The 19,286-nt window shown below is 32.2% G+C and overlaps 1 protein-coding gene and 1 long non-coding RNA gene across 7 annotated transcripts in view; both read left to right on the forward strand.

Moving 5' to 3' along the window:
• LOC140055473 (uncharacterized) overlaps positions 1-19,286 on the forward strand; it is a 37,645-nt gene that overhangs the window by 3,938 nt on the left and 14,421 nt on the right. The gene's annotated exons all lie outside the window — the stretch shown is intronic.
• LOC140055502 (uncharacterized) lies at positions 8,141-10,923 on the forward strand. Of its 3 annotated transcripts, XR_011846669.1 has the most exons (5): positions 8,141-8,362; positions 9,058-9,228; positions 9,515-9,647; positions 10,015-10,163; positions 10,354-10,923. It is a non-coding gene; the product is annotated as an uncharacterized lncRNA (long non-coding RNA). The 3 variants fall into 3 exon arrangements; XR_011846667.1 differs by lacking the exon at positions 10,015-10,163 and having other exon boundaries at positions 8,156-8,362; positions 10,354-10,912; XR_011846668.1 differs by lacking the exons at positions 8,141-8,362; positions 10,015-10,163 and adding an exon at positions 8,401-8,557 and having other exon boundaries at positions 10,354-10,916.

Consider the following 19,286-nt stretch of genomic DNA (forward strand, 5'->3'; position numbering starts at 1 on the left):
AGAGAGCTCCAGTTAGTGATGCCCGCCCTCATAAGGGCGGATGTATACATACTAAATAAGACTTGATTTAATAGATATTAATACATGTCACATTAAATAGAATTATGATAATAGTTTTGCAATTGTAAACTATTTTATAATACATATTTATTAACAAACTAGTGTACATTCACTTGTACAGACAATTATTTACTAACATGCTAGTTAGTTCACAAAAAAGGCCTAACACAGCAACACCAAAAGTCAACGAATCGTTACTCAGCACGGCCTATTCTTTACCACATTGCCCGTGTATTACTCTACGCCCGGTAAATTAAGTATTGTTTTTATGATATAAATTAGTATAAAATACATGTTATTAATAGGAAAAAATGTTAAATGTCATTAACATTTATTTGTTTTACCAGAAAAAAGTTAAATATAGGAATATTATTAAACTATCCTACGTGAAAACGCGTAAACACCAACACGCCCGGTCACGCTATTGTAGCGCCCGGTTGATAAAGCAAACTGTTTATACGGCAGTTTTTACTAAATAAATTGCATAAAACGAACAATTAAATATCCAAATAGTATTTAACATGATGTTGGCATGTAGTTGATAACATTTTTTATCGCGAAAATACTACCGGTGGTCCAGCCTTTGATTAGTGAAACCTTCACAAACAGTTGTATACATCCCAGATACATCCACACTTATGGCGGCGCCCTACCACATGGACAATATTACTGTTACAGGGAAAATCGCGGATTACTCATTCTAGTGATATATTCTTTGACTTGGGTACATTGATCGGGACATTGATGAAAGTTTCTGAAGGCTAGAAATGATTTTATATGCCTAGTAGTAGTCTGGTAAACATTTGATGGGATTTTCCCCAAGAACATGAAAACCTGTCTTGCTTCTCCGCAAATCAAACATTGAATGGATCATTTAATATTACGCGGAGATAATTTGATTTAAATCCCACCTAGACCCTGTCCTGTTATGTGTAGTGGTGTCGTAGCCCTGTCTGTTGTGTGTGAATCCTGTTGTGTGCCGGTGGTGGTATGTAGGCGCGCCTACCTCTTATTGGCGTTTTATTTGGCAGATCATACGTGCGAGGCCTAGGCTAAGGACTAAACAATTAATAAACAAAACAATTTGGCAACACGATTTCATTATTTCAACAGTCTCGATCGTACATTCAGCACTGTACGTACTCGATCTTTTTCATTTTGAAACAAAATGATCATTGGTTGATTTGAAATCCATATTTACATACCGCCCGCCCCATATAGCCAAATACGGTATGATAACCTACGTCATTCTTATCAGTTGTTTGCGGTCTGCAAATCGATTTCTATACGTGTTTCACAAGTCTGTATTTTCAGACAAAATTCGCGGTCGAAATAAAAACAAATAAATTATTAAAAAAAACAATACAGACTTGGAGCAAGTCTAGGTAGGGTACTCTATTATTACTTCTAAGCCTAACTAGTTGCTCTACTGAAAGTTTATGGGGTGACAGCCTACAGTAGGTAGGCGGCTAGGCCATCTAAAAAAGGCAGTAATCCGATTTTCATCATGAAGTAGAGCAGATTTTTTATCTTTTGTAGGATAACGAACATTTTGCCATACCAAAATTGTTGTATATACACACTGGGATGATTTTTGTCAAGTGAATTAACTACAATTTTAATAACAATAACTACTAAACCAACATTTTAACTTTCTACCTTTAATGCATACATGATAAACATAGCGCTGCTCAGTACAAATTTGTTGTGAACTTTTTACTCAGAATTAGTTGTAAGTACTCCATGAAATTAACCAAAATTGAATTCAAATATTTTTCCAATTTGAAGGCCTATAGTAATAAGCATTTCTTATCATTTACATGAAAGTTAACCATGCAGAATCTCCATGGTTAAACCAATAAAGCATATAAGCAAATCAAGTATAATATTTGTCAACAACACATCTTTCATTGTTGGTAAACAAATATGATTTTAGATAAGTTAAATTATATTTAAAGCAATTAAATACGTGTTCAACAAAAAACACACTCTCAAGAAAAAATCCTGTAAATGCTCAAATGTACCTTTAAATACATTTTTATTTAGTGAATATGATATTATTCATCACAGGGAACATGTTTATATTAATTTAGATAAGAAAAATTATATTTAAAGCAATTAAATACGTGTTCAACAAAAAACACGCCCTCAAGAAAAAATCCTGTAAATGCTCAAATGTACCTTTAAATACATTTTTATTTAGTGAATATGATATTATTCATCACAGGGAACATGTTTATATTAATTTAGATAAGAAAAATTATATTTAAAGCAATTGAATACGTGTTCAACAAAAAACACGCTCTCAAGAAAAAATCCTGTAAATGCTCAAATGTACCTTTAAATAAATATTTAATGAGTGAATACGATATTATTCATCACAGGGAACATGTTTATATCAATTTAGATAAGAAAAATTATATTTAAAGCAATTAAATATGTGTTCAACAAAAAACACGCTCTCAAGAAAAAATCCTGTAAATGCTCAAATGTACCTTTAAATAAATATTTAATGAGTGAATATGATATTATTCATCACAGGGAACATGTTTATATCAATTTAGATAAGAAAAATTATATTTAAAGCAATTAAATACGTGTTCAACAAAAAACACGCTCTCAAGAAAAAATCCTGTAAATGCTCAAATGTACCTTTAAATAAATATTTAATGAGTGAATATGATATCATTCATCACAGGGAACATGTTTATATCAATTTAGATAAGAAAAATTATATTTAAAGCAATTGAATACGTGTTCAACAAAAAACACGCTCTCAAGAAAAAATCCTGTAAATGCTCAAATGTACCTTTAAATAAATATTTAATGAGTAAATACGATATTATTCATCACAGGGAACATGTTTATATCAATTTAGATAAGTAAAATTATATTTAAAGCAATTAAATACGTGTTCAACAAAAAACACACTCTCAAGAAAAAATCCTGTAAATGCTCAAATGTACCTTTAAATAAATATTTAATGAGTGAATACGATATTATTCATCACAGGGAACATGTTTATATCAATTTAGATAAGTTAAATTATATTTAAAGCAATTAAATACGTGTTCAACAAAAAACACGCTCTCAAGAAAAAATCCTGTAAATGCTCAAATGTACCTTTAAATACATTTTTATTGAGTGAATATGATATTATTCATCACAGGGAACATGTTTATATCAATTTAGATAAGAAAAATTATATTTAAAGCAATTAAATACGTGTTCAACAAAAAACACGCTCTCAAGAAAAAATCCTATAAATGCTCAAATGTACCTTTAAATACATTTTTATTGAGTGAATATAATCATTCATCACAGGGAACATGTTTATATCAATTTAGATAAGAAAAATTATATTTAAAGCAATTAAAGACGTGTTCAACAAAAAACACGCTCTCAAGAAAAAATCCTGTAAATGCTCAAATGTACCTTTAAATACATTTTTATTGAGTGAATATAATCATTCATCACAGGGAACATGTTTATATCAATTTAGATAAGAAAAATTATATTTAAAGCAATTAAATACGTGTTCAACAAAAAACACGCTCTCAAGAAAAAATCCTGTAAATGCTCAAATGTACCTTTAAATAAATATTTAATGAGTGAATATGATATCATTCATCACAGGGAACATGTTTATATCAATTTAGATAAAAAAAATTATATTTAAAGCAATTAAAGACGTGTTCAACAAAAAACACGCTCTCAAGAAAAAATCCTGTAAATGCTCAAATGTACCTTTAAATACATTTTTATTGAGTGAATATGATATTATTCATCACAGGGAACATGTTTAAATCAATTTAGATAGGATAAATTATATTTAACTAGATTGTACGCTCGCTTCGCTCGCGTACCATCTGAGGCGTGTCCACAATGGTTCTGGAATACACAGTAATTTCAGCGTAAAAAAACTGGCGACTTTAAAATAATGTACGTACTACCGGACTAATACATTGTCAGAAAACGAATAAATAGACACGATGATTTATGTAGTCAACTAAAATTAGCACCCTGGGTATTATTACTTCCGAAAGAGAAACTTGTCATAAAATGAGTCCAAATTTTGGACTTAAAATAAACCAAATGTGTGTTTTGTATGTAGGCCTATGTTTAGGGATTGGGAAGAGGATGTGAAGTAACGAAATATTGTTTCATGTTTTATAGGCCTATAAATATTTAATATACCACTAAATACAGTAAAACAATTGCGATTTAATACTTTGTTAAAACTGTCCCTTTTATAGTCAATTGAAATAGTAAAGTATGTAACAATACACCACTACGACGTTTATATTTTTTATAATTATTAATTATAATACAAACGTTGAGAAGCAAATTTTCGATGCAAATGACGACCAAAAATGGTTAATATATATTTACAGTACAGTATTGTCTCACTATTGCAAGTTTATTCTCTAAGGGCCCATAAATTTATGTGTTATACTTAAGGGCTCATAAATTTACCTACTTGTGTTAAACCAAACTGACAGACTGAGGGATTGGAATGTTCCATTCATCGCAAATCAATACAATTGTATAAACGTTTATTAAATCTATCGAAATAGTTTTTTTTTTTTAAAGAAAATCAGCCTGTCTTCAACATTATGATGCTGTACTTGAGCTCAACCGGTGTTCAGCTATTAAAATACGGTATAAATTTGTAAATACCGTATTTTATCCACAAATTTTGTGGGGAAAATACGGTATACAAAATACGGTATTTTTTTATGAGCGCAGTTTCTGCAGCCAAAAAAATACGGTCTATAGGCCTATACGGTATTCACAAAATACCGTATAAAATACGGTATTTTCTTGGCAGCAGAAACAGGGCCACAGGGAATATGTTTATATCAATTTAGATAAGATAAATTATATTTAAAGCAAATAAATACGTTTTATAAAAACCAAGCTCTTAAGGAAAATTCCTGTAAATGCTCAAATGTATCTTTAAATACATTTTTTTATGATATTATTCATCACAGGGAACATGTTAATATCAATTTATATAAGATAAATTATATTTAAAGCAATTGAATATTATCTAAATTCAGTTTCTATTACTTGATTATAAGAAATTGGATAAATAGGCCTACAGCATTACTTACTGAAAGGTGTAGCCATCTGTGCTGCAATTTCACACTGGTACGGTAGCAAACAAACTTCTAAATTATTTTATTTAGTTTATATCGAAATTTTCAGCAATGCATGCGGTGTAAGAAACAACCATTTCTTTTACTACTTTTTAATAAATTAATCTGTATTTATAGAGATTTAGCAAAACAAATTAGGGGTTGCTAACCAATCAAATTGTAAGAAACAGATTCGTATGTACGTACCCATCAATCAAACAAAACAGTGTGGGTAAGTTTCATCAACCTGTCATTTTTGTAGGGCATTATCCATATTTTGATTTCCTTCCGTTCCTTAGCCTTATTTACATTCCTCGTGGTTTATGCAATGTCCCCTGTTGCCCCCGACCTTCTTTCCCTTGAAATCTACATCCTCTAATCCATCAAATTTTAACATTCCTAAGGGATGACACTCCTGGCCTCCCTCCCTCAAATAAATAGAGATGTTATAAAGTGAACTATAATATCTCTATGCTCAAATCAAAACGTATGCAATGAGAACTTGATAACTCGATGAAATAACAGTATATCGTAATTTAATGTACTAATAATAATTAATAAATAATTAATTTATAGTTTAATCACAACCTACATTCATTAACAGAATCGGACATCTTTATATTGTATGTAGGCTCGTAGCTAGGAGTACCTAATAATTCTAGAAAGGCCGTAATATATGTTATCCCCTATATAGTTATTAACTGTTATAATATAGAGGGAGTGTAATCTGTCACGGGGATACCTAATATTCTAGTAAGTCCGTAATATATTGCACCCCATAAAATAGATAGTTATTGAATGTAATAATATAAGGGGTCCAATCTCATCTGTCTCGGGGGTAGACAGCCCGTAATATATTGTATCCCTTAATGTATATATTTACTGTAGGGTTTAATCTGTCACGGTGATACACTATTTCAGCATAGGATTTTGTATCCATTTGCAAAAAAATGACAAAAGGGGAGAACCAAGAATTATTATTTATTAATTAAATTATTTGATTGAAGACAGTGTTTAGTTTTCGAGATCCTAGTGGTATAGGTACAATGCGGTATGTCCATCTTATCTGACCAAATTGAACTATTGTGGTTTAGTGTTAAAATAATTAACATTCTTAGATCGATTTTTCAAGTGCAATCTTTCACGGGGGTACCTAATAGTCTAGAAAGTCCGTGATATATTGCACCTACTAAAATAGATATCTATTAACTGTTATATTATAACGGGGTCAAATCTGTCACGGGGGTACCTCAGACCGTCCAAAATATATTGATTCCTTTATTATAGTGAACAGACGTTACAAAAAATAAATATACAATAATAATTCAATTCAAATTTTATTTCAGACAAACTTTCCATAGCAACAAAAGAAATGAAATACAGAACATTTTGTAACTAAACTATCAACAAAAATAAATTATAAGAATATTTGATTGAACACATTGTGCTGTTTTCTGTGGTCAAATGAGGTACACCGACTTAAAATATATACATTTTGAATCCCCAATTTAAATTTTGTTGTTGTTATGTATATACTCAAATAGACCAAATAAATAATGAAATGAAATGAAATCAATATTAGTTTTTAACGTAAATTGTTGTCGTGTAAATGAAATTATGATTGGGCCTTTTTCTTTATACATCTCGGTATAACTTTTAAAATTATTATTAGACCTATTACATAATGGGTGGGTGTTGATCTTAAATTAAGTACAGAAATGTATTGTGTATAACAAAAACACAATAATGCACTTTCGAAGAATATTATTGTAGTTTCGTATATTGATAACACGACAATTTCATTTTATTAAATGTACTCGTGGTATAAATCTGTGAACATTTTGCATTTTTAGACTAGAAGTGAATATTTATCAATAGGCCTAAGTAGTAATAGAAAGTTTGTGTAGCAACAATGTTATTCAGTAGGCCTGTAGTATATAAAAGAGGACATTTTAGAATTGGTTTGGTTAATGTAGGCTACTCAAATTTAATCTGATTTTTTATTAAACTGACCTTTGGCCCCGAATTTCAAACTTGAATGATGAATCCTGTTCATAAGTATATGTGACGTGAATTTCGTTAATGTACTAACAATTCTAATTAAATGTCTAATTAGCACTAATTAAGGGCGTTAAGTAAATTTAGCACAGGAATGGTCACTTAAGAATTATGGATATTAATTCCTGATAGGTCAGAGAACATTTAGAATTGGTTTGGTCCATTATGAATTACCGGGACACTTTCTCTTCTTTTTTAAATTATATTTCCATTTTGTGTACATAATTAACCTGTTATTTTTTTTTTTTATATTAAAATTCATTTAAATGAATAATTGTTGTATGTATTGTTTGTTTGTCTAGAGTTCTAGAGTTGAGGATACGCCCTTTGGTGATATCTGTCATCGCTCTCCTTGGTGCTCTCTTTTTTCTCACCACTGAAAGGAATCAATACATAATTAAATGTCATCACAAATAATGAATTACATTTTGAAATACTACCTCCTACCCATTTTGTTTCAAAGAAACACGAAAAAAGCAAAATATCTATAGAAATTCAATAATTATGCTATACTACATAGCAAGCCTCCACGAGGGGATGGGGGTTGAAAATACTTCGTGTCCGATCACTCGATGAAAAATTGCCTTGATTATTTCTTATTAATTGTATATGGCAATTGAAATAAAATCTTAAAGCATACTACAAAAATACACCGTAATTTATCAAAGTAGAAACGTAAAAGAAAACACGAGTTTGTAAAAAAAAATAAAACTTTACACAGCAGGTTTCTACAATACAGCAAATATCTTTGAATACAGTTAAAAATCCATGGAATAAAAATTAATATATAGAGGGCAGCAATCAGGAAATTGTTTTCCTAAAGCTGCAGTTTTCAATATTTATTATAAATTTGACCGCAATTACCCACAGTACAATGGTATAGCCCGTGCTATTCTTTAACAGGCAATACCTCAAGACAAATACAATATATGTATGACTAACTCTCAGCGACGTGCTGCAGCAAACCGCAATTGGTTAAAACTGTTAAAGAGAGCCAGGCTAGGCTTGACTTACTCTCAGACTCTGGCCTGACATAGCCTACTGTACACAATACAGGCCTGCCTAAAAAGCCTCTAGCTAGACCAGGACTCAGCAGTCAGGAGGTAGGCCTAGGCTAGGCCGTACAGTACAAAATACAAATGCTTGGCTAGTAGTAGGCCTAGCTAGGTCTTGTTGTTGATGAAAGTGAAAGGGAGCCGTAGTAGTAGTAGTAGACCTATAGGATCCCGACCTATATAGGCCACCATGTTAAATACGGTATACTTTCACTGTTCAGGAATTTAACATTATTCAATAAAGTAATTAAAATGTACTTTTCTATTTAATTAACCTATAGTATATTAAATATTATTATTCCACCATAAATTGTATACAAGTAGGCCTAGGCCTGCCTAGTATCTTTTCAGGAATTGACATTATTTATAGTTATTAATTATTAAATAACAATAATTATGCCTATTAACTACTATATAGGGCCTACAGTAGCTAGGCCTACATACAACTTTTTTTTAAATGTAATTGGGACCGGCGGCCCCTCCCGCCCTGGGTTGGTTAGTGCCTACTAGCCGAGCTAGGATTCACTAGTCCAGACTATGCCCACCCAGTAGTAGTAGTAGAGTATGTTAAAGTGTTGCAAACTTTAAATGAAAAGGAGAAAGAAAGCCAGTCCTTGCATTGTTTATTTTGGCATTGAAACATCTTGAGAATAAGGTTCTCTTTTTTTAGACTTCTTCTTGTATCAAATAAAAGTGTGCTTGTTATGTTGTAAAAAATTATTAGGTTTTTTCTTAATTTACAGAGGAAATTTTAACAACATCAAAGTGGATGCTGGCTGTTGATGGCCATGTTGTATTAATAATAACATTGTTACGTGTGTGTGTCTGGATTAGAAATGCTGTTCGCTGCATACTACTGTTTTGGAATCCAGTATAATGCTGAGATGTTGCAGCTACGATGGATTTTTTCAAAGGTATGTTTTGCATACTTATTGTATAGTTTCACTGGCTTTTATGCTGCTACTGGCTTGAATTTGAACATCTACAGTAGTGTTTTTAATTATTTTTAGACCAAATGTAATATAACACTTGGTGATATTAATGTGTCTTTCATTTGAAAGTGACTATAAAAGCAAGCTTTTTAACAGTTCACAACTATAAATATTAGAATGCTTTATTTTTTTTCCTAATAAAATGCAATTTGCTTATTCTTTTCCAGTATCAAATTTATGATAAACTACATTATTTTGTTTCTTTCAGAAGCTTTATGCTAATGAATCCTGACAAAGGGTCAAAATCAGCAGTCAGAAAAAATAAGAAGAATTATTCAATACATCCTAAGGTTCTCACCATAATCAACAAAATGAGTGACCTGGAATGGACTACATAAAAAGTAGGTGGTTTAAATATTTATTTTGAATTTAATCATGATTTATTTTGAGATTTAAAATGACTTAATTTGGGTAAAAATTACAACAATCTGGCTCAGCCCATTTACACTTTCTTTTAATTAATTAAAATTGATTGTTTGTAGAACCCCTAGCAAAGGTACATTTATCAGTGTTTTCATACATAGAAACCGTATTTATTCAAAGAAATGTTCAGAAGGGAAGGAGGGACATTTATTTTTAGGGTGTAAAATGGTAACATATATTTAGTCAAAATCTAACACCCCTTCAATTTAAAACCTACAATACAAGTAATATTAGGATATGATAAAATACAGTACATACTGTATTTTTTAAATTTTTAAATTGTAGATCATTTGCAGTTAATATAACTACCAAGAAATGTGTAATAACCCTGGCTATAAAAGTATTGTGTGTATTATATAGCTTTAAAGCAACTCATGTTATTTTTACAACACTGCAAGCCGGCCATGGGTGTGAGTTACCTGTGCTTTATTGTAGTAAGTACTTTTGATTTGCTCGAACAACAATACGCTTATGATTATAATTATACAGTTTAAATAATTATAATTAACCTTGAATTGAAGCTAAAATTTCATTACAGTTGTATCGCCTGATTCATCTGTAATATATGTTGTGGAATAATTAATATTTAATTTTATTTATAATATATTTTTATAATTTTGACAGGCATGTTCATCAAGCAACATGACAATGAGCATTGACTTGCCAGGATAGGCTCCTGGACTTTGATCTTTGACGATGCAGGCCACTGTTGTTTTTTTTTAAATCAATAATAATCTTTTTGCAATTCATAATCAAATTTAAGTACATTTCATTACATTTATACATTAATTTAAAGAAAACTAGAATTTGTTTAGTTTTTATACAACAGACAGACAAAAAGTACAAATCTATTACGTGTAACAATAAAATTTGGTTTGTAATATGTGATTTAGGACTTTATCCTGTAATCTGGTAATAGAATCGTAGAATGTGTAATAAATAGTGTACCTTGTTAACCATAACAATGCTTTGCTTTATTCATTTCAGTCTTACATAGTAATGTGAAAATACAAAGTGTTGTACATTTCGGAATAAAAATCTAAATATTGCTATCGTAGATGAAAAACTTGTTTCCTGATGCACTGTATGTGACTCATCTGTATACAAAGAAAAGAAAACATTGAAAAATTTACGGTAAAAGGCTGGCAGCAGTTTTGCCAAGGAAAAACCGTAAAATACATGGTTATTTTTGGAAAACCGTAAATTCTTTAACAGTTCACTGTAATTTAATTTACGGGAAACTGTTTTAATACAGTCTACTGTAAATTATTTTAAATTTCAATGTAATTTTGTTTACAAAATCCTGTAAATTGAAAATTTTTTTTTACAGTATATTGTAAAACAAAATACAATTAACCGTAAAATAAATTACAAACAAATGTTAGTTTTGCGGTTTTTGACCGTTACACAATTTACAGTTTAACCGTCAATTTTACGGGTTTTCCTTGGCAAAACTGCTGCCAGCTTTTTACCGTAAATTTAACAATTTTTTTTTACAGTGTAAGCGTCCAAATCTTCAAGCGGTAAACAACTGCGTACGAAGTCTGCAGTGAAATTACTGTAGCGTGAAAGCTGCGAACACTGCAGTTTGTGCACTGAATTAAACTGTATAGTGTACCTCTTATTAAGCTAGGGATTATCATACAGTTTACTAAATATTTAGGGCTAATCATTGGTTGCGGTGTTAAAATTCCTGGAAACATTTGTGTGAACAAAACTAGATCGAATTGCTGTCATGAGTACTGATTTGTTGGGCCGTGATTTCAGACGCCTAAGTTATCTATCTAGACTTATTTTTTCGAATAAATGTACGTACCTATCAGATACACTTGTCTTGTGTCGTATAACAAATAAATACTGTAATAGTTACTGAAGTTACTATTACAACCTCGTCAATAAAAAAACAAATATGTACTGTATATGTTTATTCACCTATTTTTGAAAACGCATACTATAAAGTTTCCTTTGTCTATAAAATGACGTAATCATCATAATGCACATTGTTTACAGGAGTAATTAAAAACCAAATTGTAGTTGGAGAAAAGAAACTACGAAGCATGTTTATGTTATGTTGTGTGCCGTTATGTTTTCACCATTGACAGCCATTGGAGTAGAGCTGTATCATAGAGGTTGGTGTTTGCCTTCCAATCTTAAGGTCCGGGGTTCAATCCTGATTTAGTGCCGCCATATATGGTTATAACTCACACTCTTTCACTCCCTAAGCCTCAAATGAGACATAGTTTAACTGAATGATGCTTATTATATACTCTACGATAATTGATTTTTTTTTTTTTTCTATTCTTGTTTACGTAACCATGTATATATACCATATATATACCAATATCACCAACGACAGCAACCAATGTTATATGATTTAGCACATTGTAAGGAATACGAAATGACCTATTACACTATCCTTGGCCCAGGCAGAACCCTCTAAAGTTTAACTAGAGACTCCCCTTACCATAAGTATACCATATGTAACCTTAGATATTGTAGATACCATCAGCAACCAACCTGTAATGAATATGAAATGGCCTATATAGACAACCACTGCCTTGGTTGCTGGTGGTATCTACAATATCTAATCTATGCCAGTTGGGGGAAGGGGGTCTCCAGTCAAACTTTAGGGTGTCTGGCACTTGCGGTGCAGCAGACAATTAGTCTGTCGTTACCCATTTAGTATTGTATGAACACAACTTGTTCATTTGGCATTAATTTTGAGTGGTACCTTACTATTCTATGCTAACCCCATTTTTAGGCCCTCCCTCGGCGGGTCTGACGGGCATTGCAGCAGACAAAATGTCTGTCGCTGGTGGTATTGGTATAAGGATGTCAATGGGCATCCCATGATAGTGAAATTAGGTGGTATCTCTGTCATCTAAAAAAATGTTAATTCCACAAGCACATAAACAAAATAAAAGTAATAGAAAACGTAAAAGACAGTTGATAATGATGACACACAAATCGAAAATACGATGTGGATGTATATAAATGCTTATAAATACTATCTAATTCAATTTGAGCGTATTTATTTGGGCCACTTCCTTGAAAGCTGGTAAAGAGATGGAAACTTACGAATGGCCATTTGGTGGTCCCTGGACCTTAATTGACATACTTTATTTTAATGTACTCCCAATGCTAAACAAATTAATCTCGGTGACTGAGGGTCGAGAAACGGTAGGGATTAATATTAATTTTATTTTATAATTTATCTCATCTTCATAACTTTCTTTCTCTTTAGGAAACTTATGCTTAACAGAGTCTTATTACAAGTCTTTGGGAGTGGAGTTGTAATTTGTCATTAGAAAAAATCCTGACATATGACAGGACTTGAACCCAGGACCCTTGAATTGGTAGCCACAACTCCACTCCATCAATTCTATAATATATAATATTCTATAATAATTCCTGGATGTCGAAAAGGTTTAGTTAGTCTCTGTCCGAAATTAAGTGCAGAAAATACGGTAAACTATAACTGTACACACAGCATATATACAATTCAACACACATGCTTAATAAGAGACACCGTAGATGCATACATACAGTATATTCACCGAGGTCTGAAAGAAGAAGACTGAAGTAACAGAAGGAAGCCCAGTAAAGTTGGAGAAGATTTGCAAAGCTGACTTTGTAAACTATTTTTTATTTCGAAAGTAAATTTTTGTACGGAGCGAACTTGGAACGTTGTTTGTGACTTTGAAGTAAATTAATGTCTTATATTGTATTGCATTTAAGAATTTATGTGGATTTCATATTAATCAAGGTAATACAAATACTTTTATAACATATTTTGTATACATAAGTTTACATATTTCATTAGTAAAATTGTTATTAGCATGACAACTTTAAGATCGGGTAAAAATATAGATAAGACTATGTCAGAAAAAGATACTAGGGAAGAGATGGTTGACCAAGAAGAGGTTGACCAAGTCAATGAAATGTATGATAACATGGCTAGGGATATTGATTTGCCCGAAATGTGACCCGGCGGTAGGCCTAAAGATATGATGCTCGAATATTTTCGAATGAAGTTCGAGGCCGAGGCCGAAAACAAAAAGTTAGAATTACAATACCAACAAGACCAATTAAGATTAGAAGCAGATATAGAGCAAAAGAAAATAGATATAGAGCAAAGAAAAATTGAATCACAAGAAAGAGTGAACATGATGGAATTAGAAAATAGGTCTAGCTACAGTAATGCTAGGAATATAGTAGATGAAATGAAGGTAAAGGTTCCTACTTTGAAGGAATCAGATGATATTGATATATATTTTAGAACATTTGAACACTTGGCAGAAGCCACAGGTTGGGATAAGGATACGTGGTCCGCTAGGTTAGCACCTGAACTGTCTGGTAAAGCTAGGACAGCATATGCATCCTTAACCGTAAAAGAATGTGTAGATTATGATACCTTAAAGAAGGCAATCTTAGAAAAGTATGATGTGTCCGCAGAGACCTACAGACTTAAATTTAGAAATTCAAACAGAGTTAAAGATATGTCCATCAGGGAATGGCTGAATGAGCTCTCTCATTATTTAAAATGTTGGATGAAATGTGCTAATGTAAAAGAAGATGATGCTGCAGGCATTATTGAAATGATTATAATGGAACAGGCACTTGATAAAATGCCTGAAGATCTGAGGCTTTATCTTAGAGATAAACAAGTAAATAAGAGCTATGATATGGCTAGGATAGCCGATGATTATATAGCTAATAGAGGTGGCCGTGGCTATTGGAATGCCGTAAATTCTGAAAATAAGCCTACATATTATAAGGGCCAAGAAAACAGTAAACCCAAGAATAGTACGACTCAGAATAACCCTGGAGCTAGGCAGCAAGGATACAATAGGTATCGCGGAAGGGGAGGCAAATTCCATAACTATGGTAGAAATTTCCAACAGAGAGAACCTTCAAATGAATGGATTAATGGCCTATGCTTCAATTGTAAGGAGAAGGGACATAAAATAAAAATCTGGAGCCCAGACTAAGAACTAGGCCTAAACTTGACTTGAACAATCTTGAGACAGGATAATATCCACTAATAACGCGATGGTAGCAGCAACTGTAAACTTACATAGAACTAAACTTGACTTGAACAATCTTGAGACAGGATAATATCCGCTAATAACCTCTGACTTGAAGGTCGTGTTTATACAACACCCTAAATTTGAACATGGCTTTAATTTTTAGCGTGTTGTTGGGACCGAGATCAACCCACCGTTAACGTTTGCTGTTGTTTACTGTACTATACACTAGAAATCACGATACCGTGTTGTACCGGAAGTTTCATCGGGTGCTGGTCAACCCGTACCCAAACCAACCCGTACCCATGCCAACTCGTACCCAACTTGGCTAACCCGTACCCAAATAATTGGTCAACTCGTACCCACTTTGGCTAACCCGTACCCAAACCAACCCGTACCCATGCCAACTCGTACCTAAATATTTGGCTTACTCGTACCCAAGTATTTGGCTTACTCGTACCCATTTTTTGGCTTACCCGTACCCATTTTGGCTTACTCGTACCCATTATTTGGCCTACTCGTACCCAATTTGAATAATTACTTGTAATGATTTGATCGGCGTAAAACTAGTGGTATGCTTTTGCCGTATGAATATTTTTATATTTAAATTGTTTTTTTATTTTACAGGTCTCGGTGAAATGTGTGCTAATAAAAATGACCATTGATTTGATTGTAGACTTCGTTTAATTAGGCATATATTTGTTAACATTTATTTAAATCTAGTATTATAGTTTTATAAACGTATGTTTGATGTGTCTTTTTTATTTACGTAAGAGAACATTAATTAATAAAAAAATATTTTAACTGTTGTATAGTTAGTATTACAATTCAATTAAGCCCAGGTAAAGTACCAACAACGTATAATTTTATACTTATCAATTTTTATTCTTTTAATTTTATTTAATTCTAATTATCTTCCCTGATTACATTTGATCAAGTAATTATTTCTATTGTATTTGGTATATTTAAAATTGGTTGAATTAACAACACCCTGTTTTAAGCGAAAAGCCTGCCGGGCTATGGGGTCGAATTACTCGTAGATTTCGTGTTACGTGTTTTTTCTGACCGGGATTAACCTTTTATTATAAAAAACACGCATTTGTAGGGCCGGCGTCAAAGAGACGACTTAGTAATGACGTATGATCATTTTCCATATATCTTATTTATTAATAATTCAGTGAAATGATCATATACACGTACTGTCGTACTGTAGCCTAAGGCAATTAAACATTTTGGCAGATTTTCTTCTATAACAGCTACGTGTTTTTGCTGAATGGGGATTCCTCTTTATTATTAAAAAAAAAAACGCATTTGTACGGGTCCATTTGTAGTGTGTCCAAAAATAGGCAACGCAATGTGGCGTATGATCGTTTTCTATTTATTTTTTTTTCTTAAATAATTCAGTAAAATTATCTGTTTGTTTACGGTAATTAAACATTTTTGGTAGATGTTTCCTCAATAACTTACAGCTACGTGTTTTTGCTGACGAGGGATTCCCTTTTTTTAAAAAAAATACGCATTCTATAATGTGTCAAATAAGACAAATGAAATGAACTACGATCGTTTTTCCATGGCAACGGATGTCGTCTTATTTACTAAAATAATATAAACGTTCTGAAGGCCTACCTACACGTGTCTGAGTACTTACGTATCTGTCAGCGATAAGATGATTTTTTTAAGTTTTAGTAGTATTTATTTCGGTTTTTAGTCATAATAATACAGTAATAATCATTATAAAATGAAAACGTAATAACAGCAAATGTCGTCGTTTGTAATTAAATGTTAAATTATTGGAGGTTAGTACAGTAGTTACCTTTTATTATTACTCTCACATCCGTCATTGTATACTAGATAAACGGCAATAATCTAATCTACTACTAAATGCTCATAGCAGCAATGAGGCTGGTATCCACTTAAATAGTTTCGTGATTTTAAAATACGAGTGACTATTTAAAAATGTATTAAATATTTTCGAAATGTTAAAACAGTTTAATATTTTCCAAAACTTGCAAAACTAAACAACAAAAACCATTCGTTTTAAAACGATTTTCAAAAAGCACATTACTTCATTATCTGTAAAATAAAATGAAAATACAAATTATGTATAAAAGATATTCATGTTTACTTTTAATAATTCAAGTTTTCATCATCACAGACTAGTGGGTATTTCAATTTCCATGTACTACTATTCGTAGAAAATAATAGATTAATAACTCATAAATGAAAAAAAAATAGAATGCAGCATGCACAGCAGCCGACCACTGACATCTTCCACAGAGCCATATAAAACAGCGCCCTCAAGTATTAACTTGACCAAATACGACGTACGCAAATACGATGAAAGCTGTGCTTTTTTCGTACGAGTCTGTACATATTATTATACATTTTAGGTCAATAGTTTTTGCCATTATAAGATCGAACATATGATTGGTATCTAAAAATTTAATAAAACTGGGTTTAAATGTAATATAAATATACTTTAAATAGCATTAAACTTGGGTACGGGCCAGCCAATGATGGGTACGGGTCAGCCAATGATGGGTACGGGTCAGCCAAAATTTTGGGTACGAGTAAGCCAAAATTTGGGTACGAGTTGGTGGGTACGAGTTGGCATGGGTACGGGTTGACCTGTATTCGTTTCATCAACACACAGTGCATGCTAGGATAAAAGGTCAAATCGTTGATCGCTTGAATTGGCGGAGTTGTCAACAATCATCGTCGCCTCCTCGCTGTCCGATGTATTCGCGCGGTTTTTACCATTTTCATTATTGTATTCGTTCACGTTTGCATTGTGTTAATTTTGTTCTCGGTTCATTTAATAAAAGTTATTTTAAGGGTTTCATTGTTTCATCTATACACTATGGAAGAAGATGCCATTTTTGCGATGTTATTTTTTCTTCTGTTTGGAGTTGGAAATGATAGAGGCCTACTACCACTACGAACGAGTTGGCCCCGTCACGCCAAATGAGGTACCACTGCCAAATGAGGTACCGCACTTAATTTGGCGTCTAAGGCGGGTATTGCTAAACCCCGCAACCCCCGCAAACCTCCAAAAAAACATAGCAAACCCCATCGAACCAACATAAAAGTGATTGAATCATGTAGTGTACAACCCACTGGGTATATCCATGTAAAAAAAATATTACATTTTTACTGTTAACTAATTATTTTTGGGGTGAAACATCATTTTTTTGGTCAAAATTGATTGTTAAACCCTGCAAACCTCCAAAAAAATATAGCAAACCCCACTGAACCAACATAAAAGTGATTGAATCATGTAGTGTACAACTCACTAGGTATATCCATGTAAAAAAAATATTAAATTTCTACTGTTAACTACTTATTTACATAATTTTTTGGTCAAAAATGATTGCTAATTTTTAACCAAAAAATGATGTTTTATCCCCCAAAAATTAGTTAACAATAGAAATTTAATAATTTATATACCCAGTGGGTCGTACACTACATTATTTAATCACTTTTATGTTGGTTCGGTGGGGTTTGCTATAGTTTTTTGGAGGTTTGCGGGGTTTAGCAATCATTTTTGACCAAAAAAATGATGTTTTACCCCCAAAATAAGTTGTTAACAGTAGAAATTAAATTTTTTTTTTAACATTAATATACACAGTGGGTTGTACACTACATGATTCAATCACTTTTATGTTGGTTCGGTGAAGTTTGCTATGTTTTTTTGGAGGTTTGCGGGGGTTTGCGGGGTTTGCGGTGTTTAGCAATACCCTCTAAGGCGCCAAATTAGGTACTATTGCAAAATGAAGTTCTATTGTAATTTTGTAAAATGCAGTTTATATAAAACAAACATATTTGAGCCAGTATTAAACTACAATATGTATTCTGTGTTGTTACGCCTGTTATTAGATCAAGCTATTACATTAAATTAAATATAAAGCAGAAAATAGTTATCCTTTTTTGATTTTCGTCGAATAGATCGAAGCGGAAGTGCTTCGGTCATGGTCCGCAAATTATATGATACGCCTTGAAGTGTGCCAAAATGTTTTTACTACTTTTAGTTGAATCAGGGAAGAGTTAAATTTAACTCTTCCCTGGTTGAATCACCGCGTGTACAGTTAAAACCAATAGATTGTGCTGCAGTGCAGATTGTCTGTACAGTAATGTGGGCTGTCTGCTTGGGGGTCTGTCTATCAAGGTACAACATTTCGACGAAGCCAATTTAATATTTTCATTTTGTTTTAATATCTGTAGAATGCGTCGTCATTTATTCTGAAGCTAATACTGTAGGCCTATATACCGTAATCAGGCGGTATTATTAAGGCTAGCTCACGTACAGCAGAATTCACGTAGAATTATGTGGTGTTGTTGCTTGATTGTAAATTGCCCAGATTCTTCATTAGAAAAAAAACTGATCAATTTGAACTGATATTAAGGAGTCTTTAGAACATGACAGATATTAAGATGTCCTCTATAAACGGAGTCCTCACAAACTCATATAAGAGGTCCTCTTGTAAAATCAGGTTCCCGTCGAATTTATTTTAGATAAGTAACTAAATTATC

Source organism: Antedon mediterranea, chromosome 1 (assembly GCF_964355755.1).
Source record: "Antedon mediterranea chromosome 1, ecAntMedi1.1, whole genome shotgun sequence".
Classification (NCBI taxonomy): Eukaryota; Metazoa; Echinodermata; class Crinoidea; order Comatulida; family Antedonidae; genus Antedon; species Antedon mediterranea.